The following is a 26729-nucleotide window of genomic DNA, read 5'->3' on the forward strand; positions in this document are numbered from 1 at the left end:
TAGAAATGTGAAAGGAACTACTAAAATGGCGCGATAATTAATAGACCGAGAAATTATAAAAGTTCTCGAAACAAAATAACACAATATAGTGTTGAATGTATCCCGCTTTCTTCTTTAATTTGTTAAAAACAAACGACTAGTAAACAATTAAACGCGTTTCTTTTATCATTAATCAGTTTCGCTATACGCGTGGGGTCCGTCTTCAATTGTATGCATACTCAGATGCGCAGGGAGGGTAAAAACTACCAAAATGGCGGCCATTCACTGTGCAAGCTCGAGAATTACGAACCAGGTGTTGGGAATTGTTTAATAATGCAACACCCCCCTAACATATAAAATGACCCGCGCTGCTCTGGCCCCTGATCTGACACTGGAGATCGGGTGACCAGGCAGGCAGCACGCTGCTCCGACCGCGGAGGTAAGTCACATGGGGCTAATGGGTTGGCGCGCGTCTTAGGCAATAAGCAGACGCCGGTCCACAACGCGGTACTTAGACCGATCAGGCTATGCCTAACATGGGTCCCTAGATTACGGCACTCAGACCATTCGCACAGCGCTTTAAATGGGCGCATTTTACTATCTCAGCCCCCATTCAATATACTTTGTGCTTATGTCAGTTCTATTAATCCACCTTTATACTGACTATCACTAAAAACATCATGGTGTGCCTCTAACTAAGAATCCATATCTGGGGTTTGTTTTCAATGCAAATTTTAAGTAGTTAAAACTTCCTTAAAACAGTATTATGTACAATACCAGCAGACCATATCTACTGTTTATTTAGAGAAAAGCACTGTCTTCAACTTTAATAAGAAGCATCCCACTCTGATTATGCTTCTGGCACATGTCAGTTCTATTGATCTATCCTTGAACTGACTATCATCAATAAGTCATAGTGTGCCTCCAATTAAGAATCCATATATGGGGGTTCTTCCTCATTGCTAATACTAAGTAGTTAAAATTGCTTAAATAAACAGGGCGACGCCTAATTCCTGTTCTCTATATTTACTGTTTATCCAGAGAAAAGAACTGGCTTCAATTCAAATAAGAAGCATTCCGCTCTAACTACGCTCAATTGTAACTGAGGAGTGGAAAGACGCCCTAAAAACTACTGAGCTGGCAATAACCTCAGTCTTCTGACTTATATGCAGAACGATTTACAACGCCACGATCATAAATACAAAGTAAGCATGAAATTTCAATGTCCTGCGAGTAGCTCAACAGCAGTTGGTTGTTCATATAGAAAATATTCATAGAAGGTATACCACTCTATCACTCTCTATACACAGGTTGATCAAGGGAATACAAAGACCCATACTAGTGGATAAGGTTACTCTATCCCCAGGATTAAGACTGGTACCGCTAATTGAAAACCGCGAAAGATGTAAGAAATTTGTTACTTGTATGATAGACATCACTAGAATTCCAAAAAAACTTTTCTGTAATGTAACTTAAATCCCTCACTGAATGTATACTAATCTATTGTCCATATAGTTTTTAGATTCAAGAATTTTAATGTAGTCCTGAGGAAGGTGTGCCATCGAACTAAAACACCGAAACGCGTCGACATTTTTTGGCTACTTTTAACTTTTTTATATGTAATTGTGATGAAGCACACTGTAATGTGAATAACTATGATCTGTGTAATTTTTTTATGTCTATAATTTGTGTTTATTCAATGCTATTTGAGTAAGTTTGTTTCTTTTAATAAACATGATTTTAATGATAATTTAGTTTTCTTGATATAAATTGTGGGACATATAGTATATACTTGAGGACAGAAAAGTTCTGGTGTCTTACTCTACAAAGTACATTACATTCATATCGAAGAACCACAGAAAGGAACCCCCCTTTTTTCTTGCACGAACATCTGAAGCCCTTTTGCAAGATATTAGACAGAGGAGGATAGCCAATTTAGCTGAAAGCTCCTTCCGTTAAAGATATTCATTATCCTGCCAGGAACATAGGAAACGTAACACCACGTTAACATCCCATAAACCAGAATAACGAGGTTCTGGGGGACGTGAAAGACGAATACCCTTGAGGAGTTTGCAAGTCCAAGGATGCTCTCCCACCGGAGAACCATCCACAAGGGCATGACCAGCAGAGATAGCTGAACGGAAAGAATTGATGCTACAGTATGCAAGTTTCTTGTTGTAAAGTTCGGCCAGAAAATTAATCACCTCCGTAACAGAGGACCTTACAGGATCCAGGTGTTTTGCCACACACCAACGAACCCATCTGTTCCAGGCTGATCTGTATCGTTTAGTGGTACAAGGGGCCCAGTCTCGCTGAATGAGGAGTTCAGCGTCTTTCGAAAGAGTGTCGTTAGACCAACGTCCCCTGAAATCCTCCAGGCCATGAGACGTAGATGGCCTTGGAGAACCAGGGGATGCGGATGACCCAATGGATGCGTCAGAATGTTGTGGAAAAACGGCAAGCGTAGAGGTTTGTCCCAGGATAACTCCAGAAGGGACGGAAACCAACATTGAGACTTCCAGATCGGAGTGATCAAGATCAGGGAGGCCCGCTGTCTGCGGACCTGGGCTGCAACTCTCTGAATGAACAGAAACGGGGGAAAAGCATACGCTGGAAACCGGGAACAATCCTGCAGGAAGGCATCTACTGCTTCCGCACCCGGGTCCGGTTTCCAGCTGTAAAATCGCGGAAGTTGGGCGTTCCACCTGGACGCAAACAAATCCATCACTGGAAGACCCCAAAGATCCGAAATCGTTTGAAACACCGATTGATCCAGCTTCCAATCGCTGACATCCCGAAAGTTCCTGGAGTGCCAGTCCGCCACAATGTTCAGATCTCCGGGGAGATACTCCGCCATGACAGAAATCTGACGTAGAAGGCAATAGTTCCAAAAATCCTTCGCGAGATCCGCTAGGACTATGGAGTGAGTGCAACCCAGTCGATTGATGTAACGAACCGCAGTCGTATTGTCCATCCGTAGAAGAACACAACAAGAGACTTTGTTTGTGGTGAATGAGCGGATGGCGAACGAACCCGCAAGGAGTTCCAAGCAATTTATGTGGAGATTAAGTTCCTCCTCAGTCCATCTGCCTCCCATCGAGAGGGAGCCGCACCGGGCTCCCCAACCTTGGCGACTGGCATCCGACTCAATCACCAGATCCGGACGGGAGCCGAATATCGCTTTCCCGTTCCAAGCATCCATATGGTCCAACCACCATGCGAGTTCCGACCTGGCCTCCGTGGACAAGGAAATGAGTTCCGAGTACGTGAGGCCCTGAGGTTCCGTGACAATTATAAGTGGTGTTTTCGACTCGTACGAATATGGCCGAGTCTGGTATCTACGAACCGCAAATGACGAGTTTAGTAAGTGTGCGCAGTTTCGCTGTGCTAACTTAAACTGTTCGCTTGCTACGTGGGTTTTTTATCTGTACCCACGGGTTCCATCTTAGATACGGCATCCATTTTGTCTCTTGCCCTCAAGTAGCCAGCGAACGGACGTTGTCCGCTTCGCGACCCTGGGACTCCCAAGATATTTGCGGAAGACACATGTCCTTTGTAAGTGTCTTTATGGTGAGAGGGATGATACTGTAAGGCAGATGGCCCGGCTCGAGGCTCATCTTGCCGTGCTGGTTTATTGTCTTAGCCGTGCATCTAATTAGGCACGTCCCTTTGATGCCTGTAGCTCGTGTTTCCCGATACCTCCTCTTTTACACCCTTTCCAATCTCCCTACTGTTTCCATCTTCCTTTACACCTGTCCCTGATCCTATTTCGGTCTGTTTTACTGCTGATTGGAATGTACTAATGGTGGGAAGATGGGTTTTTTCAGTTGGGAACCGCCAAATGTTTCCGCACTTATGTTCCGGACCTTATGAGTATCAAAGTGACCAAAGCGACCCCTCTCGGGGATAATTGTGGGAACCGGGTTGTAAACCTTTGTCTGCTATGCAAACCTATGGGAGAATCGTGTATAAAAGGAGCGATCCACAGAACCAATTTGAAGCAGTCTCCCCAAGTTGCACGTGTTGTACTTGTCGTGACTTCTGTGTTCCCTGCAGTAAATAAACCTTGAATCTTTGACGCCGAAGGAAGTGTCCCGTGTCTCTGTCATTCGTACGCCGGAGCAGGTTACCCACGAAGGTTTCAGGTGTTGTCCCCTGGCACCGCTGGGTCTTAAAGAACCCAGTCCTTCAGTTGGCTCCCAACGTGGGGCTGCATCAGTGGTACCGGTCCAAGCCCGACGATCGTGAGGAACTTCGTGTGAAATCTCCGAGGGAAGGTGCACTCCGCTTCATCGATCCTGTTGTCGAAACAAGTGGCCCGAAGACTTTTCCCGCGAAGATTCCCGCCTCCTGACGGCTGCGACGGAGTGCTGCCCTGACTGTAGACCTGTTTTGGCGCCTGGCGTAGACCTTAGTAGAGCGAGACGATTGACGGGCCTTCCTGGTGACGCCATCGATCTTTGAGTTAAGTATTTGTGGGTCGCTCCCAGAGTTCTTGGTTGTGGTTGCTTAGTTGTTGCATGGTTCCATTGCATTTGTTGTTCTTGGTACTTTGTTGTGATATTTGACGTCTGCAGTCGCCAAAAACCGAGGGTTTTTGCTCTTTGCTGGGACTTGGTAAATCCCGTAACCCTTGAAGTTTGTGAAACTCGGCTAGTGTGCAAGATGCCTAGTCACAGTACTTTGTTTAGTTGTTTCAGACCTTGTGGTGCGGATTCCCGACTGGAGGACTCGTGTCCGATACCTCCGGTTGGAACTCCGACTTATGAACTGTACAGTAAACATGGGCTAGGCCCGATTACTTTTAATGATTATTGGATTCGCTATACTAAAAAGGACGGTGTCCTTAGTTGGCCACCTCACGGTAGCTTTGAGACCCCGGTCCTAGATAACTTAGAGGCTAAATTGTTCGAGAAAAAGTCAAGGCCGGCCATGTTTGATGCCTTTCGGTTGTGGCGTAAAGAAGCCCGACAGAAAGAAATCAGACAGGCTAAACGAAATCAGAGAGATGGTGTTGCTACCATTGTAAAGAAAGCAGAGCAGTTTCAGCATGATAAGGAGGTTAAGGAAAAGGAAGTGTTTGATAGGCTACAGCGTATGACTATAGATAAATGCTATCCTACTTTGCCTACGGAGTCGGAAAAGAAGGAAGAGGCAGTTGAGGATCCCCTAATGTCCTATCTTATGAAGTCGCCACCTCCGTATGTGCAGGGTACAACAGCTCCTGTGGTTCCCCCTGTGCCTATTCTTCCACCTATTCTTCCTTTGCCTGTTCCTCAACCTGCACCCGTTCTTCCGACTGTTCCTGTTCCTTTGACTGTTGCTATCCCTACTGCTCCTCCGCTTCCACATACTCCTGCTCCTGCTCCTGCTCTGTTAACTCCTGTTGTTGCTTCTGTCTCTACTCCTTCGCTTGTTAGTCCTGTGTCCTATACTTCTACCTCTACTCGTAGTCGTAATTCTCCTCTTGCGGCTAGTTTCTTTCATTCGCTCGGACCTGTTCTTGGGTCCGCTGGTTTAGATGGTCCTCAGAGACGTAGTCAGCTTCCTGGTAACAGGGAACGCGCTTCGCTATATAATATGGCGATGGCTTGGATGACGCATCCCCTTAGAAATCCACCACGTATTGTACTCGACACGTTTTGTCAATTCAATATACCAACCCAGAGATTTGTGTTCGAAGAAATGTGTAAGGTCCTTCGTGATCAGATATCGGCCGACGCACCTGACGAGGTGCTGACCGCTTTGTCTGATCTACAGCTTCAGTTCTCGACTGGACTGATAGTGGATTCCAATGTTCGACGTGCTGTTGAACGGTTGTTATCTTTTCGTCCCACTCCTATACCTCAAGCCCTGTTTGTTGAGGATGTTGAAAGACAGCCAGATGAGTCTGGTCAGTTCCCCATGCGAGAAGTTCCACCAGTGTGGATGCCAGGCGACGCTAATGCTCAACCTCCGATCTTGCCACATTTCCAGAGAGTATGGATACATCTCCCATGGAAACGCTCAGAAGTGTTACAGGTAAAGCAATCTTTGCCTGACCCTCGCAAAAATCCTGCAGGGTACTATAAGGAATTATCACAGCTTGTAGACGCTACGGTAATGAATCTTGCTGATATTGACATGCTGTTTGGCAATGTTGTACCGCAACCGGTATGGGCTAAGATTCGTCAGGAGAATCATCCAAATGAATTAGGTGGCGATTGGGCTGCTCATATTGCGGCCGATACGCGACAAGTTGGTGGGGCTAAGCCTGAACAGCTCATTACTGCTCTCCCTCAAAGAATAATAACGTTAATGAAAACTCTTATGCCAGCTATGAGAGTGAATTGGGATAAATTGTCAGCTTGTAAACAGAAGAAGGACGAGAGTGTCTCCGACTTCTTTACGAGGTTCGAGGAAGCATTCATCGATCATAGTGGTCAGGATATGAGCACAGAGGGCGGTCAACGGTTGTTTGTGGACAAATTCGTTTCGAATTTATTGCCCGATTTGAGCAATAAATTAAAGAATTCAGAAAGTGCATGGGCTGTTTCTACTTCAGCTCAAATATTGGCTACGGCACAATATTATGAGAATAGAGAGAAAGAAGAGAACGACCGTGCTGATAAAAAGACGAAAGAACTTAAAACTAAAGTGTTGTTACAGCAGGCCTATCCTCCACGTTCGAATCAGAATGCTTCGCAACAAAATAGATCGCAGTCGCAATCGAATCGATCACAATCTCGTAATGACTCCTCTCCCCAAAGATCCTCGTTAGGGTACAATCAATGTGCCTACTGTAGACAGGAGGGTCATATCAAATTCAATTGTCCTGTTCTAAACGAACGTAATAGTGGTAATTCATCTAGAGGAGGTGGTGGTGGTTCACAGCAGGCACCACGTGGTAGAGGTCGTGGTGCTCAAAATGACCGTTCAGATAACTCATCCAATTCCGATAATTGTTTTGATCAACGTGGCTCGTCGCAAGGACGATCTGCGCAGTACAATGTAGACGATTATTACGTCGATCAGGGAACTGACGACAGTAATTACTAGGACAGCCGAAGACAAGGAGAGGGAGTGGTATCAGTTCCGGTTGATCAGAGAGGGCCTTACGTCGCAGTTGCTACATCGGGCGCCGTTGAGCCTTTTCTGTTGGACACTGGTGCAGCGAAAAGTTCCATAAAGCATTCGACACTCCCTGGCGCACCTTTGTCTGGCTTAACAAATGTTTCCGTTGGATTCTCTGGCGCCCCCGTTAGCAATCCAGTTTCACGCCCTTTGCCCCTTACAATTGGGCCTCGTGAGCTAGAAGCTCCGTTGATTTTGACTACTGGTTGTGGTGAAAATCTTTTGGGCCTGGATTTGCTTAAACGTTTGTATGCAACTCTGTATTGTTCCCCTGCGGGTGTAAACCTTACGTTGGGAGAGAGGGTTGTCTCTCCTATGTACTTGTCTCTCGATAAGCTTCCACCGGAATTGAGTTCTCTTCCTACATCTTTGTGGGCAACAGGTCCCAATGATGTGGGCCTGCTTGACATCTCCCCTTATGTTGTTCAGTTGAAATCTAATGTGCGGTTGCCACGTATTCCCCAGTATCGTATCTCTCTTGATGGTGAACGAGCATTGTTAGCGATCATCTATGATTTGATCAAGAAAGACGTTATTGAGGAAACACGGGGAAACGTGTGCAACAGCCCTGTACTGCCCATTCTAAAACGTACTGATCCTTCGAAACCACCTGTTTATCGTTTTGTTATCGATTTACGGGAGGTGAATAAAATTGTGATTCCTCAGTTCCCCGTTGTGCCTGACATCACGGCATTACTGACTCTGATTCCAGCTTCTGCATCGTGGTTTTCGGTGATTGATTTGAAGAATGCGTTCTTCAGCATTCCTATTGCAGAAGAGAGCAGAGACCTTTTCGGTTTCTCTCTTGGTGGACGCAGCTTCCGGTTTAAACGCGCTCCTCAGGGCTACTGTGAAAGTCCATCGATTTACAGTCAAGCCTTGAAGGGTCAACTGGATGCGTTTAGGTTGCCAGCTGGTGCGGCCTTAATCCAATACGTCGATGACTTATTGGTAGCTGCAGATACTCAGGACATTTGCAAAATTGCTACGGTGTCGTTGCTGCAACATCTCTGCGAGTTAAATCACAAGGTGTCACCTTCTAAACTCCAATATTGTTGTCAAGAAGTAACCTATCTAGGCCACTTATTGTCAAAGGAGGGAAGGCGGTTGACCCCAGAGAGAATTGCAGCAATTGCACGAATGGCTGTGCCAACAACCCAAAGAGATGTGCGTGCCTTTCTAGGTATCACGTCGTACTGCAGGCAATGGATTCCAAATTTTTCATTGCTAGCGAAACCATTGGTGGCTCTTACGTGCAAGGATGTTTCAACTCCTTTACCATGGACGGAAGAATGTCAGAAAAGTTTTTCTGAATTACGTGATTCATTGTGTTCGGCTCCTGTGTTAGGTACTCCTGACTATAGCAAGCCGTTTACATTATATGTTCACGAGAGGGAAGGTTGTGCGTTGAGTGTCTTAACGCAACCTTTTGGTGGTAAGCAACGTCCATGTGCATATTTTTCCTCGACCTTGGACCCGGTAGCTAGAGCATTGCCGAGTTGCTTGAGAGCAACAGCGGCAGCTGCGGTCTCCATCCGACAATCAGCAGGATTGGTCATGGATAATATGCTTACGGTGATGGTTCCGCATGCAGTCGACACTCTTTTGAATCGTACGAAAACTCAGCATTTGACGAGTGCGAGATTGTCTGGGTACGAGTTGACGTTGCTGGCAAGCCACATTCAGATAAAACGTTGTAATGTCCTGAATCCGGCGACTTTGTTACCAACTAGCTCAGAGTCAGATGAAATAACAGAACACGATTGTTATTTGAGGACAGAAGAGGAAACAAAAGGTCGAGTGGACCTTAAAAACACTCCTTTGGAAGACCCAGATGGAACACTGTATGTGGATGGTTCATGTTTTAAATTACCGAATGGCGATGTGACTACTGCATATGCTGTTGTAACGTTGAATACTGTTGTTGAGAATGCACGACTAAATCAGAATTCTGCCCAAGCTGCAGAGCTGATCGCTCTCACTAGAGCGTGTGTATTAGCGAAAGGGAAACGTGTGAATGTGTTTACCGACAGCCAATATGCCTTTGGCGTCGCACATAGTTTTGGACGGTTGTGGAGAGAGAGAGGTTTTCTAACATCGCATGGTACGAAGATTCAGCATGGCCAGCTTGTGAATGATCTTTTGGATGCACTTACGTTGCCTAAGCAAGTGGCGATTGTCAAATGTAGCGCGCATCGTAAGGTGACGGATGATGTTGGTCGTGGTAATGCGTTTGCGGATGAGACTGCTAAGGAGACTGCCCGGAACCTTAGCACTCGAATGTATGTGACGAGTTCGGTTAGGTGGCCTACAGAATCGAGCATGTGTGAGGACACTATCGAGAGTGTGAAAGCAATTCAGAATGAGGCCACCGAGACTGAAAAGATGAAGTGGAAAGAAAAACGGGAAAGTTGGATGCGCATGGTTGTTGGATTGACTTATCGGATCAGAAAAGATGGATGTTGCCTGATGCGTATGTGCTAGCTGTTGTGACAATGGCGCATGGGTTAGCACATATTAGCGCGAAAGGTATTTGCAAGTTGCTGTCTCCTGTGTGGAAGAATGACGGTATCACGAAATGTGCTGAACGATTGGTCAAGAATTGTATGGTATGTATGTTGTACAATCCTGGTAAGGGAACCCCAACTCCTCCTGGTAGTTTTGCTCCCCCTTCATGTCCCTTTGAGGTGATCCAATTAGACTTCATCCATATGGAGCGATGCAATAACCTGAAATACGTTTTAGTTGTGGTTTGCGCGTTCTCCCGATGGATCGAAGCCTACCCTCTTAAGGACAACACTGCTTTGTCAACTGCGAAAATCCTACTGAAGGAATACTTTCCTCGGTACGGAATGCCTAGAGTTGTGTGGTCCGATAACGGAAGTGAGTTTGTGGGGAATGTGATGAAGAGTGTGTGTAAGGGCCTTGGAATTAATCAGAAATTCCATAGCGCCAATCATCCCCAGTCAGCTGGTTTGGTTGAAGGGTACAATGGCACCCTTAAACTAAAGCTAGCGAAGATTCAGGCTATGACTGGTCTCTCGTGGCCTGACGCTTTACCCTTAGCATTATTGTCAACAAGGGCAACTGTACACTCCCGAGTAGGGCTCAGTCCCTATGAAATAGTGTTCGGTCGTCCTGCCAATGTTTGGGGGGTCCCTAGGCCGGGTGTGTTCTGTGATCTTGAGTATCCAATGTTAATCGATTATCTTCATGACTTGACTGCTAAACTGAGGTTAATTCACCAACAGGTTTACGAAGCATTGCCGACGCAGACGGAGGGTCCAGGCCACCAGCTCCAGCCCGGAGATTGGGTGGTGACGCGCAACTTTTCGCGCAAGAACAATTTGGACCCCAGGTTCACTGGACCCTACCAGGTCCTCCTTGCCACGAGAACTGCAGTTCGTCTAGAGGGTCGGAAAAATTGGGTGCATGCCACCCATACCAAAAAAGTCCCTATTCCGTTGCCAGCAGACTCATGGGTGAGGAGAGGCATTGCATCAACTGAAACCGAAGGATTGCCGGCGTTTGTACCTTTCAGTGACGCACAACCTGTCGGAGAATCCTCAGTGCAGCAGAAAGACACTGTTGAACATTTGTCATCAAAGGACTCAAGACCAGAACATTCAACTGATCAACAGAACGCTGTCTCTTCAACGGATCCTTTGTTTGACGAACAGACACGTCCTGGGAAAACCCGATACTTTTTGCGATCCAGCACTAAAGACTAATAAAAGATCCTGTTCTGTCCCTTGACAATTGCATTATCCTGTTTTCCACGATCAGTTTGAACACTCGTACCACTGTAATTATTTTGTACATATACATTGAGTTTCGTTCCTCATATTTTTGCTTCCACAGCTGAGAAGACACTTTTGCATACATATAATTGTGAATAAAGGCCGTAGGGCCGCGCGTGTACTTCCTTCTGATTAGTAGGTCTTGACACTAGGTTAAAGACCGTCGGTTCCTGGGAACTCCTAGGGATTGACTACTGCTACACAGAACGAAGTGCGTCAAGAAACGTTGCGGACGGTCGTAGGGGATGGCATTTTCGAAGCTGATGGACTTGGAAGGAGCTCAGGCGCAAAGGTTCAAGTTGCAACAACTTAGTCGTACCAAATGTTTTATGTTCCAAATATTCGTATTGCTTTTGACTGTTTCTGCATTATTGGCGGGTGGGGTGTATTACACGATGTCTTACTTCTTACCTTCTGCTATACCTACTCCTACCCCTGACCCTAAACTCACCTCCACTGCTTCCCCTCATTCTTTTCATATCTTACCTGAACACGAGCAGGCTAGACGTGCAGAATTCCGCAACAATTCCTTTATTCAGCTCCTTCATCAGCATCAGTTAGTGGTTAACACTACTAATTGTTGGGTTTGTGGGTTGATGCCACACACTACGGATAAGGGAATTCCATATCTGGTGTTACCGTATAGTTCCCAAGGGTCTGCTCGAGCATTCCAAACAATGTTTCGAAGCGCACTAGGTTTCCACCCCATTCGAGAACCACGTTCCCCCTACTCTGGTCCTACCTCGTATCAAAAACCTTTGTCTATAGCGATTGAAGACTTAGATAGCGATATCTATGATCCTTCGCTTAATCCAGAAGAAGAGGTACAAGCCTATAGGGTCCTGAGTAGAGGCGAGTATGGTGTGTTCACTAGTGAAAAACAGCTTAAAAGCTCGCCTCCGATATGGGTCGTACCCCACATTGGTAATTTTTGTCTAATAGGTCGTGGCCGAAGATCGAAAGCCCAACTTGGAGAGAGTGCTTGCACTGAAAATTACATTCTGCCGATGGTCTCGTCCCCTGTGTTTCTGGCTGCCAAGGGTACATACTTTATCTGTCATGATCGTGCGTATGCATGGTTGCCCTCTGACTTCATGGGCTCATGTTTTATCGCAAACTTGTTGCCTCCGACGTTCACTGTAGATGCAGATTATCACAAGACTAGAGTTGAGAGAGGCGTAATTAGCGAAGAAGATACTGCCGGTCAAGAGGCAGGAGACTTTTTCAAGGGTTTCCTCCCATTTTGGGGACCTATGGTTAATAGTAGGAACCTAAGACAGTTGACTCGAGTGGTAGAATCGACAGCTAATATTACTGCCAGTGCCCTTGGTAATATCACCACTGAACTTCAGGCGGATAGACTTATGACGTTACAAAACCGTATGGTTTTAGACGTGATCTTAGCAGATCGAGGTGGGGTATGTAAGGTGATCCATTCGAGCTGCTGTATTTTCATTCCTGATAACGCTCCGACTGTCTATCAAGCCATCTCGAAGTTACATAAGATCTCCGAATCCATACACGTGGATGTGGGGGATTGGACGCTACTTGGGTGGTTTTGGGGCCTGATGTCGACTTGGGGTTGGAAGATTCTGATGATCATCGGAGTCGTTGTGGCGTTCCTGTTCACGTGTTGCCTTTGTGTGCAGTGCGGTCCTGCCTTATGTGGCCTCTGCGCTACAACGTGTATGAGACAGCCGCCTGTTACCAATGGTTCTCGGTTGGACAGAGCTATGCTACAGCAACATCTAGATGGTCTGATGAATATCGAGTATGATTCCGACTAGTGCTTGCCTACATGAGGGCAAAAGGAGCGTCTGAGGTTCCGTGACAATTATAAGTGGTGTTTTCGACTCGTACGAATATGGCCGAGTCTGGTATCTACGAACCGCAAATGACGAGTTTAGTAAGTGTGCGCAGTTTCTCTGTGCTAACTTAAACTGTTTGCTTGCTACGTGGGTTTTTCATCTGTACCCACGGGTTCCATCTTAGATACGGCATCCATTTTGTCTCTTGCCCTCAAGTAGCCAGCGAACGGACGTTGTCCGCTTCGCGACCCTGGGACTCCCAAGATATTTGCGGAAGACACATGTCCTTTGTAAGTGTCTTTATGGTGAGAGGGATGATACTGTAAGGCAGATGGCCCCGCTCGAGGCTCATCTTGCCGTGCTGGTTTATTGTCTTAGCCGTGCATCTAATTAGGCACGTCCCTTTGATGCCTGTAGCTCGTGTTTCCCGATACCTCCTCTTTTACACCCTTTCCAATCTCCCTACTGTTTCCATCTTCCTTTACACCTGTCCCTGATCCTATTTCGGTCTGTTTTACTGCTGATTGGAATGTACTAATGGTGGGAAGATGGGTTTTTTCAGTTGGGAACCGCCAAATGTTTCCGCACTTATGTTCCGGACCTTATGAGTATCAAAGTGACCAAAGCGACCCCTCTCGGGGATAATTGTGGGAACCGGGTTGTAAACCTTTGTCTGCTATGCAAACCTATGGGAGAATCGTGTATAAAAGGAGCGATCCACAGAACCAATTTGAAGCAGTCTCCCCAAGTTGCACGTGTTGTACTTGTCGTGACTTCTGTGTTCCCTGCAGTAAATAAACCTTGAATCTTTGACGCCGAAGGAAGTGTCCCGTGTCTCTGTCATTCGTACGCCGGAGCAGGTTACCCACGAAGGTTTCAGGTGTTGTCCCCTGGCACCGCTGGGTCTTAAAGAACCCAGTCCTTCAGCCCTTGCGAAGATGGAACGCTTTTAGTCTCTGGAGAGCCCTGTAATGAAGCGGGCCTGGAAAATGGCCTGAATCGATGAAGACAGTAAGCCCACAATCCTGGCCAATTGACAGAGGGAAATACGGTCCCGACGGAGGACCTTGCGAATCTCCTTGATTTTGGAAATCTTCTGAGAAGGAAGATGTAGCGTTGCTTCCGTAGTTTTTATCAGAAATCCTAGGAAAGTCAATTCCTGATGGGGGACTAATTCTGACTTCTGGGACTTGATGATAAACCCCAGAGACTGAAGAAGAGATATGGTCACCTGAAGATGTCGCAGAAGGAGCTCCTTGGACTGAATCATTAAGAGAATGTCGTCCAAATAAATTATTAGACGGAACCCCATGGTTCGGAGGTGTTCGACAACCGTTCGAAGGAGTTTGGTAAAGCACCATGGTGCTGATGACAGACCAAAGGGAAGGGTACGAAATTCGTAGACTTGATTCTTCCATAGAAACTGGAGGAATCGACAATGCGGAGGGAAGATTGGGACCAAAAGATACGCATCCTTCAGGTCCAAACGAACCAGCCAGTCGTTCTGTAGTAAGAGGTCTCTTAGAAGATGGATGCCCTCCATCTTGAAGTGTCTGTAAATCAACCATTCGTTGAAGGAACGTAGGTTGATGACTGGTCTGAAACCTTTGTCTTTTTTCTCGACTAAAAAGATGTTGCTGAGAAAACCGTGCGGATGAAGAGACGCGGGAACTATTGTGCCCTTCATCAGCATAGCCTGAACCTCTAGATCCATGAGTTCCTGTTCCACGTGAGAAAAAGTCAGTGGACGAGGACGAGACTCTTGGACGGGGGAACCGTAAAACTCTATGTGAAATCCTTGAACTGATTCTAGAACCCAAGAGTCCGATGTTAAATCTGACCAGGCCTGAAGAAACGAGGCAATTCTCCCCCCCAGACGAACTGGAGAAATGATGGTAAAGCTTACCGTTAAATCCTTTGGAATTGGACTGGTTGCCACCACGTCCTCTGCCTTGGCCCCTGCCACCTCGGGAGGGGTAGAAGGAACCCTGTCGTCCATCATTCCATCCGTTGTTCCTTCTGGGTTGGCCTCTGTTGGAGCCTTGTTGGAACTGGCAGCCGGAAGAGCGACCCCTGCCTCTGCCGGCCCCGCCAAAAACCTTCTTGAGGAACATTTTCTTCATTGAGGCTTGAGCCTTGTCTAATGCCGAGAAGGTTGCTACAAATTTCCCCAGTTCTTTGACAAAAGGGTCTCCAAATAAAGCACCTTGCGCCACTGCACCCGCTTCAGAGAAAGATAACTCTCCCAACTTGGGGTCAATTTTTAGCAAAAGGGAACGACGACGTTCCGCGGAAAGAGCACAATTGGCATTGCCAAGAAGGCAAATCGCCCTTTGAGCCCAACCCGCGACATCCTCTACAGGAAGAGGCATACCTGTCTTCTTAGAACGTGGTGCAAGCTCTATTATCTTAGTTAAAGGTCCAACAACGTCCAGTAACTTGTCCTGGCAAGCCTTCCAGGATCGGTCTATGCCCTTTTTGGGTTCCTTAATGTACTTGGCGAAAAAAGTGCAAAGCTTAGGGTCTATCTCGGGTGTAGCCGCCACTCTATTTGGAAGATTAGGCCGCGGACACTCCAAGCATAGACGTAAGCGCACATCTTGGGAAAGAGGTTGACGTAGTTTGGCGGCAACATACTCAGCAGTAGACTTTTCTGGAATCCACTCCGAAGAACGGGGTCTTTAAATAGTGGTGGGATCAAACATGTCAGGTGAAACCAGTTCACTATCACCATACTCTGAGATATTGGATTTAGGGCGCCAAGACCTACCAACATCTGACATGTCTTCAGAGGACTCATCCTCGTCATCATCATTTGAACTCTCCTCGTCATTTTCTCCCTCTAGGGGAAACCATTCCTCCGGGTCTAGGTCCTGGGTGGTCTCACCACCAATATTTCCGGGTGAGTCGTCCCCCCGGTAGGGTGCGCTTCTCAGCGTGCGCGCACTCTTATGAAAAACTTTTGCAAGTCTGCTGAAACCCTCCAGGTGCCCTGCGCTACGCTTTCTGGCCATGCGTGGTGGCTGGGAAGGCTCACCACTGTGCCCAGCCCCGCTGTCGCCTAAAAAGTTAGTACCTTTGAATACATGTGCAGACAGCTTATTGACGCTGTCCTGCAGAGGGGCCATCGCCTGGGCAATTGCCGAAGATAGGAGTCTGTCCACCTCTGCTGGAGGGTGCAATAGGGGTTGATTAGGCTGGTCAAAATTTTCTGCCAAATAGTCATGGTCTTGACGAGTTTGCATTTGTGCAGAGGGATGGGCAACCATACACCAGAAGTACACCCCAAACTAGGTAATAGGGGTTTTTCCCCAACACAGGCACCCACAGAAGTCAACAGTAAAGAAAAACAATATTTTTAGTGAAAAAAGAATACAGTCACAAAATTTATAATCTTGCCGTAACTAACGGCGTCGGTGGGTGTGGGGAAGAGAGGCAAATGACTGAAAAACTGAAGCGCTGTGCCTCAGCGAGTGTCCGCCACAAGCGCGAAGAGCGCTGTGGAGAAAAAGCCGTTCGGCGTCAAAGCCGACACCTCAGACCTGCGCACGCGCGCAATGTGGAAGCTTGGGCTGAAAACCTACCGCGTCAGACCAACAGATGAAATAAAGCCTTTAAAGCAAGGCAAAGGTCTTAAACAAGTAGCGTAATAAATATAAGCACTGTCACAATAAGTCCCAAATACTGCCACGCCTCAAGAATAAGGAAAACAGGACTTATCTTGACGCGGCAGCAATGAAGAAAGAGGAAGGACTACCGACGTGGGATCCCTACATGCTGTTGTGTGGACTGTGATTGGCTATATGTTTCCATGACTACCGCTGCCATGTTGGTTGGGGTAGTTTCATGTTATGTTTTTTTCTTATATCTTTAAACGTGCTGTCCAATAAAATGGAGAAAGGACTAGCAAAATCCTTGCCTCCTCTTCCTGACATAGAATTGAGAAGTCACTCAAAATGTGCCCTAATTTTTCTTTCTGCAGCACTAATAATACTTTCCATGGCATAATATACCCCCTCATTTTGTTCCTTTTTAAATTAAATGTTTTAAGAGTTACCTCTTTATTCCCATCACGATGGCTTCAGGTGTGCCATACCTTTGTAATAAGTAGGACTGTTAGCGCTCTAGTTGTTCTTTAGAACACACTAGGAGGCTGCAGTAGAACACAAAGGAATCAACTGACAGTTTCTGTCCTTGTTGGATGTACATGTTTTACTGAGAATGTCAGACTTCATTCTCACATGACTGAGAAAGATAATGTGAATGTACAGAAAATATGCTTTCAGTTTAGCTTATAGATCCCCTTCCAAACCACTGTGGGAAAATCATGAGATATTAGTTTTCTTTCAAACATGATTCATGATATCACAGCAGAAGGCTTTTTCACATGGTAAAATCACCTTAGAACACACCACAATTCCTAAAATGAGTATGGTACCATCAACAAATTATTTATAATGTAACTAAAGTCCTAAAACCCTCTATTAACTACAATGCTTTTTAATGAGGTGCTATCATGTATATTTGTCCCAAGATGGCTGCCAACACTTCTTGGATGAAGTGCTGACAGCCAATCAGATCAGATGTGTGGTTAGGCTCCGCCCCGATATATATATTTTTTTGAACCTAAATTACTCAAAATCCACTGGAGCACATATCTTGAGACATAGCAAAGGCACATCGGGCTACCAGTCCCTACAATTTTGCCAAGTTTTGTGGAAATCCATTCAGCCGTTCGGGCTAAAAGTGAGTCCAACCGCCCTATGGAAATTAACATGGGGAAAACACGTTTTGGGACCCCCCTTTTATCTCGGCCCCCGCTTGACGAATTACCCCCAATCTTTCAGGGAAGGAGCGGCGCGCAGCGACGCAAATTTAAGGAAAATTACAGGCAGATTCCTCAACCGGCGCCAAAGTTATTCCCAACAGAATGTTGCGGATTTCCTATAGAAAAGAATCCTAACTATAACTACCTACTGGCGACCTGTATATATATATAAGTCCAAAGATCACCTCAGTGGGGTATCCCTCGTCAAGTGGGGGTGGCGCGCTGCCGGTGAGGCATCCGGTAATCAATATGTAGTCCAAAGCGGCGTTCCAAGCGTGCACTCAGGTACAACAATGATCCACACTACTGCGGATCATTGTTGTACCTGAGTGCACGCTTGGAACGCCGCTTTGGACTACGTATATATATATATATATATATATATATATATATATATATATATATATATATATATATATATATATATATATATATATATATATACACACATATATATGTATATACGTATATATATATATATATACATACATATATATATATATATATATATATATATATATATATATATATATATATATATATTTATATTCCACAATCCTGAAAACTACAGTAATGTCGAAAGGAACAGGTACGGACCACTTCATAGATTTCTTCAGTGCAGTGCTTTATTCAATGAAACAGCAGCATGACGCGTTTCGACCAGGGAACCCCGGTCTTGATCAAATCAAATATATATATATATATATATCCAGCAAAACCTCCTCCGAGAAAGAAGGACCTTGAAGCTAAATTCCAGGGAATCCAGGCACTTTTATTCAATATAAATTCATTAGGCATGCAGCATTAATGTCTGTCCCAACGCGTTTCAGCTTTACGTCCAAGCCTTGCTCACGGGAAAATAAAAGTTCATGCTTCCAGAAATGACCAAGTGTTTCAAAGGCTCCTTAATTAGGTGTTCTGCGGAGTCTAAGTGTCAGTTTCATGCACTTGTGCAGAGAACATCAATCAGCCTGTTTATATAATCTGCAGCTTTGCAAATCCCTTCGTGCAAATGTTGCATTTAAAAATCCATTCTTTTAAGGCAGTTCCATGCGCAAAAGATATTATTGTTCAGTAGATTTGCAAGCTTGTCAAGGGTTAAAATGAAACAAGTGTACCTTGCTTCAAGAAGAATCCATCAATCTGAAACATTTCAGTTCACTTCCCTTACTCGTCTCCACTTTATATTATTCTTGGAGGGCATTCCATCTTTAAAAAGCAGAGGCTCGCTTTGCGGTATGTATAGGGTGTGCATTGAGGTATAGAGCACAGGTTATATAGATCACTTGTTGAGGTATTTGTAAATATTGATGGGGGTGCACAATTCCAAAGAAGTCCAAAGAAGTGAAAGTGTATGAAAATAGCTCTTCTTTATTCTTTAACGTTCTTTCGGATAAAACAACTGGATGAGAGCGGAACTTTCGCTAGCTGTGCCTTTTACAAGTAGCAGTATACACATATACTGCTTGGATCGTATACTAGAACGATCGTGGGATTCTCTATGTGACATCTCCCAAGGAGATTCTACCTTGGTGCTCGTTCACTCCACCCAGAAGCATATTTCCTGCCCATGCAGCTTCCAGGTTATAATCTGCGGTTTGAAATTTAGGATTACAGGATCCTTGTCTTGGGAAATACATGCCTTAAGAATATGAATTGATGACACATGGCAAATAGCAATTTTGCAGGACCATTGGAATAACTTTGGTCTCTACTTCCATTTAGCGCTAGTATCTGTCCATCAGATTTCGCAACCATACAACTGGATTAAATCATTGCCTTAATTGATTGAATCCCGATATGATATTGCCCTGAGGAATCTCCCAGTGAGGGAGAGAAACGTGTTGGCTGATCTGTTTGACAAAAGTGAAAAATTGTTTTATCCGAAAAAAAGTTAAAGAATAAAGAAGAGCTATTTTCATATACTTTCGCTTCTTTGGACTTTTTTGAAACTATGCACCCCCATTAATATTTAGAAGTACCTTGTGATCTGGAACACAGTGACGTCACTCAGCAGCTGACGCAGGGGTTGTTTGCACGATTGTTTTTATATTATTGGAACTGGGACTGATGTGCGGCATCTAAGGGCCCACTGCTGTGTTTTCGTAACACTTGTTGAGGTATGTGTAGAGTGCAGGTTGAGATATAGAGCACACATTGAGGTATGTATAGAGTACACTTTGAGGTATATAACAGAGATTAACGTATAGCGTGCACGTTGAGGTATATATAGAGTTCAAATTGAGGTATAGAGTACAGGTTAACGTGTAGAGCACATGTTGAGGTACGTAAAGAGAACACGTCGAGCAGTGGAATGAAGACAAAGAAGGGCAGGGTCATTTAAGGCAGGACCCTTCAGCCGTACTGGGTACCTCAATCTCTCCACACGTTCCTGCCTTTACTTTCTTTTGCCCACAGAAGAATTACTGTCCAGGCAGATTGCAGATCGTGCAGAACTCCGCTGCCCGAGCCGTGTTTGGCCTGTACCAGAGATCTAGTGCTAAAGACCTTTTGAATGCCCTCCACTGGCTTCCTATTAGGAAGCGCATTATTTTTAAGGCTCTTACATCGGCCTTCAAGGCACTCCATGACTCTGGGGCCATTTATATCGGGAAGCGTCTGGATTTTTATCAGCCATCCAGGACGCTCAGGTCATCTTCTTTGGCCTTGGCCTCGGTCCCGGCAATCAGACGCGCCCGCATTGGAGGCCGCTCTTTCAAACGCCTGACGCCACAACTGTGGAATGCTCTACCCCTGTCATTAAGGCTGAATGCCAATCTCTTGGCCTTTAGGAAGGACCTCAAGTCGTGGCTTTTTGTTCACTAAGCACTATCTCCTCCTCTGCATCGCTCCCTCTGAGGTTTGCTTTAAGCGCCGGGCCACTCTTTTGAGTAGCTGAGTGCTATATAAAACATCTATTAACATAACATAACATAACACTGCTTGGCTCTGTGCACAAGCCTTGGCACACTGTCCACGTGCCTTAAAGCTCTCACTCTGACTGACTCTGTGCGCGAGGCTCCCCATACTGTCCACGTGCCCTAAATGTCTCACATTATCCCACTTTGTGCAAAAGTCAGTCTCCGCACATTGCCCATGTGCCCAAACCACTCGCACTGTCTGACCCTGGGTCCAGGTCCCACCATACTCTGTCTATTTGGTCCACGTTTTTCACCCTCTGGCCACGTGCCTAGCTCTTTACACGGTAGCCTCAAGCCTCACCGTAGCCATACGCTGCTCACACTGGCCCATAAGGTTACCAGATGACTCCTCATCAGCCAAGCCAGGTTCCAATCATGAGCTTACCGTTTACAAATCATTATTTTCAGGTCAGTCAACCAATTCGCTCAGTTGCATTGAACCAAGACTACAACTCCCAGAATGCATCTTTTTGTTGCAGGGGAAACCCATGGCTAGAAAATAGTCTCACTGGCGGCAGGAAGTCCTCTGGGAGCCTCCGTTTTTGGTCTGCAGCCCACGGTTCTACATTAGTCTTTGGGCGCAGTATGCAGGGGAGCGGATTGCGTGCTTCACCGAGAGCACCATGTACAGGGCGCTGGTCTAGGGTTGCATGACGTGACCACGCCCTCCCCGTCCCCACGTGCACTTCGGTGCACTTGACTTCTTGGACATCTGATGTGTGTTATCGGCTTAGCCAGTCTAGACTGCAGCCGCTCAGTTTCCGCCGCAGTAATGAATTAAAGGAATGCGGCAGACGGACCGGGGAGCCTTTCAGCTCCAAGGTCGCAGGTTCAAATCCGATCTTAGTCCCACTTTAATTGGAAATAAAGATCTTATGGCCGGATGTTTTCTCGGCTGCCCAAGCTGATCCCTTTTGTATTTGGTTTTGAAAGCTGACCACACGCTCGCGCGTGTGATTAGCTTTTGCCGTCAGGCATTGGCTTTCGCGTGGTTTTTTTTAACAAAAAAAGGCACGTGATTGAGCAAAGGCGGGCGCATGTCCCGCCTTTATAACGCCCATTCCCGACGGTGGCTAGCACGCGCAGCAGCGTGCGTTCGCCTCACTGCTACTGCCGTGCTCCTTCCCCCGCTCCTCTGTGGTGCGCGCCCACCACTAGTTGCATTTGCAAGAATCCTGCATTCCTTGCAGAATTGCACTTTAAATACAGTGCCCTTCCCAACTCCTAGTTTTCTATGTTTTCTGTTATTGGGCCCTGAATAGAAACGAAGTACAGCAGACCATCTGCACAATGTAGGGCAGACGTCTGATGTACCTACATTGAGGCCCCCAACTCCGGGCTGTCACTGTAGGGTTCCAACAGCAAAGCCGGCGGAGCTCCTGCTGTTGTCTGCCTGACTCTTTAAATAGGGCGAGCAGAGCGTCACTGCAGCAGACAGAGTACCCAGCCACATTTGTCACAGAGCACCCTGCCTGCCACATTAAAACTCTAGCCCTGAATCTCTTCAGCCAGTGCATCGGGAGACAGAGCACAACACACATTTTACCTCTTTAATGCCGGATTATACCACACAATTGGTGAAAGGTGACTTGTTAGATTCGGCAAAGTATCAGGAGCGCTGTTACATTTCCTATGCAGCATTCCTGGTTATGTTTGGATCTTTTGATTTACCACACGTCGTTGATTTAGAAGAGCTGCTGATTATACAGCCTGTGGTGTATTATGCAGCTAAAGCGTCCGAGCCATGATCAGATGGAAGTGGCTCCAATCGCAGAAGCGCATTCTTCAGTGGCTCTGATTTAGAACACAACACACATTCGAACCATAACACCACTAATGCAGTTATCTGTAAGACAGACATCCTGTATATCATTGCCTTATTGCATACTAGGTGGGCGATAACATGGTGCTGCAGTTCAAGGTTTATGGCGAGCTCTGGACTTCAGATGCTTTTGAGTTTCATTTTCAAACCCATCAAGCCCAGTAACCACGGAATGGAACAAAACCGGGACGCACTGGAACCAGATATATTTCGAAACAATGGAATAGAAGCACAGAGTTATTCATTGAATGGGAGTGATAATTTTTAATTAAAAAAACTTGCACCGCTATTAAACCGTAGGATTTTCAGGGCTGGGCCCCCCAGACACGTCCGATTAAAAATACGTTCTTATGCAATGAGTTGTTCCATATATATCAGAGAGCGTCACAAGGACACAGGTGCTGTGCCAGCCACAAGTTTAGAATTACTTCTATCTGACCTTTAGACTAATATAAAAAGCTGCCTCACTGCTTCCTGACACCGAAGGAAGAACACCCCTGAATCACTGTTTTATCATACTGCGCAGTGTCAACAGCAAACATGGCTGCCTCACTGCATGGAATACACGGGGCTGGTGTTGTAATTTAAAGCGTTAATGCCATCACCATGACAATGCAGTGGCAGTATATCAAGCTATCTGCTTCTGATGATATGCACGCATAGACAAAGACTCACACATAGAGACTCACACATAGAGATGTACACATAGAGATGTACACATAAAGACAGAGACGAACACACACACAGAGGCGTACACACAATGACACACTCACAGACACAGTGATGTACACACAGAAATAGTGATGCAAACATATATATGTACAGAGACGCACACACACACACAGACATAGAGACACGTACTGAGACAAAGATGCACAGTAGAGATAGTGATGCAAAAACAGACACAGTGATGCACATAGAGACGTACAAACAGAGATGCACACACAGAGACGAAGACGTACAAAGGAACAGTAATGCACATATAGAGACAGACACTAAGAGGCACAGACAAAGATTCACACACAAACAGTGGTGCACAGACAGAGAGGCACACATAGACAGTGATGCACAGAGAGAGATGTACATGCATAACCTATCATATGTTTTGGCATTTAAAATAAATATTAATAGATTGCTTTACTTATAATACGTATATTTATTATTCAACATAACAAAGAAAATTATAAAAACATACTCATTTTGAAAACATTGCATTATTTAGCAATTGCAAAAACTCAAATGTAATTAATGTGAGACCTATTGCATTGCAAATGCTTGTTTATGTAGTAACCATGAAGAAGCGGTGGTTGTCTTCAAAGATGATTTATTACGTTTACATGAAGTAACATCATCCCGACAGTCAGCATGAACCACAGCCGGGCGACTCCACAAGTGACTTCAACTGTCAGCTCACAGATCACGCGATTAGCGTCAAGCAACCCCTCACGAGCCATGACATCACACAATGCTCATGCGGGGGTTGGGGGGGTGTTGCTCGTGTGAGAGAGACACTACAAGTTGACTATTCCTTTAGTCCGCAACCTGCTGTGTTCAAACAAGTGGAAGGGTTTGAAGTAATGTCTCTGCTTCTGAATATTGTCCGTGCGTCGCGTGGGTCCTCCGCACCAGGACGGCTCCACGTCGTCACCCAGTTGTGTACAGATGAGCCGCAGTCAACCGTGCCTCCAAAGTACTTTGTTTCTCTCGCCCTGGTACAGACCCAGCCGACGGCTGCACTCCCGACCGCAGCCAGTGCTGACCTCACAAGAGTCTCTGTAACATCACCCACTGCCCGTCGCATCTGCAGAGGGCACCCTTAGGCGCCTGCATCCCAAGGGCCAGCACAGGATCACAAAGAGTGTCCCTCAGAGTCACTCATAATGACTCTCAAATGATGCAAATGTCACACATGGCAATCTGAACCCTGGGCCGTTCGCTCTACATAAACCTGCATATGATAAACCAGGAGTGCCATGAAGACGAGGCCCAGCTTTAGGGCGTCTGGGGGTGCGGTGTGTCCACCCCCCTCGTCTGTCCTTTGGAGACTCATCGCACGTGCACAGAGCAAGACTCGTGTTGCCGCTTCCTATGCCTCTTTCGTGTCTGCGCATGCGCAGGAGAGCGGTGCTGCTTCAGTGCGCACGCTCAAACTGTGTTTCTTCTCTGCGCATGCTCGGAAGTGCACTTTCGTTTCATCGCTCAGCTGTTGAGCCCTTCCAACCGTGCGCATGCCCTCCGTGCGCGTCCTTTGCGCATGCGCCCCGGTGCCGGTTGCTCTACGTGCACGATCTTTGCGCATGCGTGCTGGTGCCGGATGCTCTCTTGCTGTCCTTTGCGCATGCGCCCCGGTGCCGGATGCGCCACGTGCACGACCTTTGCGCATGCGCGCTGGTGCCGGATGCTCTGATACCGCACCCATGGTCGAGTGATGTCAGCCTCCCTCGCCTGCTCCATCATCTGACGTCACTGGTGCTATCCAGGGGCCCATGTATGCCCTGGAGGGCTGGCAGGCTGAGAGGGAGGACTCTCACAGGTGCATCCCTGGGCATCGAGCTGGTGACGTCGGATCTCAATGAGAAGGAAGTGGCTCATCAGCTGGTCCGTAAGCAAATGAGTACAAAGCAGGGCCTCACTGGAGGAGCAGTGTCTGCATCAGTGACAGTCTCTGCTCTGCAGGAACACCTTCCCTTTCTTGCTCTTGAAACCCCCCTCCCACACCCCCCCTCTGGAAAGCAAGCCTTGGGGGGGAACCAGGGCTGACTGCTCCAGAGTGAGCAACCATCGGTGTCCTGGACGACTCTGGAGGCCTCCTGGACCGAACTCTGAGCCTTGAAACAATCAGAAGAAGAAATCAGCTAGTCATCCAGGTATGGGAAGCATGACTGACCTCACCACCAAAGGAGTTCAATCTCATTAAAAACTCTGTGCTTACTATTGGTAAATAACGCCTATGTCATTCACTGTATGCACTGCGGAAGGATCCATTGATTTATTTATTTTATTAATTTTATTATAAAAGTTTTATATAGTGCTAGCTTAACCTGTAAGTATCAGAGCGCTTTACACACACACAGTAAACAGCAGAATGACATTACATTACATAGTAGGCCGGCAGGAAGGAAGCAAACCATAGAAACAAAAAAATACAGCATGGGCGGGCAAAAAATATGCAGTACAGCGGAGGGGGAGAGAGCAATAAAAGAACGGCGAGAGTGACATGATCCGGTCACCCACTATCCATGAATGTCCAGAGAGAGAGTAGATAACTCGGATACAGAAGACTAGGTTGGTTGACGTTGTTCATGAAAGTATTTGTTTAGGAGATGGAGTCTCAGGTCCCTTTTGAAACAGGAGAAGGAGAGGTTGCATCTGAGGACTCCAGAGAGAGCGTTCCATATCCTGGGAGCGTTGCCAGAAAACAATCGGTATTGGGTGGTTTTTCTTTTTCAATTTCGGAGTAATGAGAAGGAGTGAGTTGGAGCTTCTTAGTATTCTGGATTAACCTGCTCTACTCAGTTTATTATTCAAGTAGTTGGGGTCAGGAGAGTGAAGGGTTTTGTGTGTGATGCAAGCCAATTTATGAATACATCTCTTCCCTAGGAAGCCAATTGAGGCAGTTGAGAGCTGGAGTGATGTGTTCAAATCTTTTAACTCCAGATACGAGTCGAGCGGCCATGTTCAGCACTGCCCTTAGAGGGGCTAGGTGCGCTTTCGGAGTCCCTGTAAGGATGACGTTCCCGTAGTCGATTTTAGAGAGAACTAGGGATTGTGCTACTGTCTTGAGGTCATCGTGGGGTAGAAACGGTTTCAGTTTCTTAAGGTGTTTTAGAGATAAGAGAGCACTTTTTGCAGAGTTTTTGATGTGAGCTTCCATTGATAAGTTCTTGTCAAGGGTGATGCCTAGAAGCTTAACTGAGTTGGATAGGATAAGGGGGCAGTTTAGGATTACCGGATTCTTGAGCCACTCTTGGATTGGACGATGGTTACTTTTTGGAGAGAATAGGATTAGTTCAGTTTTATCTGGGTTGAGCTTTAAGTGGTTAACGTAAAACTAAGTTTGGATCTCGGTTAGGGTGGTATTGAGGAGTTGGATGTCGCTGGGAGACTTGATTCTGAAATAGATTTGGGTGTCATCCCCGTAAAGGTCGGAGTTCACTCCGGCGTTTTTCAATATGATTGTGAGGGGCTCCATGAAGAGATGGAGGAGGGACGGGGAGGGGATCGAGCCTTGAGGGACTCCAAGTGTGACTTTAGTTGGCTTTGAGAGACAGGAGTTAATTTTAATTTGTTGCGAGCAGTGTTGAAGGAAGAAGGTGAACCATTTAAGAACTGTGCCATTAATGCCGGACCGATTCAACAGGGTCTCCAAAAGGGCTGGATTGTTTACTGTGTCGAATGCTGCAGATAGGTCGATAAGGATGAGTAGGCAGGCATCACCTTAGTCTAAGGCCTTGTAAA

The 26729-nt window shown here is 46.2% G+C and overlaps 1 protein-coding gene and 1 pseudogene across 1 annotated transcript in view; one reads left to right on the forward strand and one right to left on the reverse strand.

The window, feature by feature from the left end:
* Positions 1-13623: 13623 nt before the first annotated feature.
* On the reverse strand, positions 13624-15969 carry LOC147725726 (uncharacterized; annotated as a pseudogene).
* Positions 15970-24641: 8672 nt separating this feature from the next.
* Positions 24642-26729, forward strand: part of LOC147725727 (uncharacterized) — a 44737-nt gene continuing 42649 nt past the window's right edge. Inside the window, exon 1 of the mRNA XM_086964415.1 lies at positions 24642-25138. The gene's annotated coding sequence lies outside the window, so the exon portion shown is untranslated. The remainder of the gene's footprint in view (positions 25139-26729) is intronic.

Source organism: Lissotriton vulgaris, chromosome 3_2 (assembly GCF_964263255.1).
Source record: "Lissotriton vulgaris chromosome 3_2, aLisVul1.2, whole genome shotgun sequence".
NCBI lineage: Eukaryota > Metazoa > Chordata > Amphibia > Caudata > Salamandridae > Lissotriton > Lissotriton vulgaris.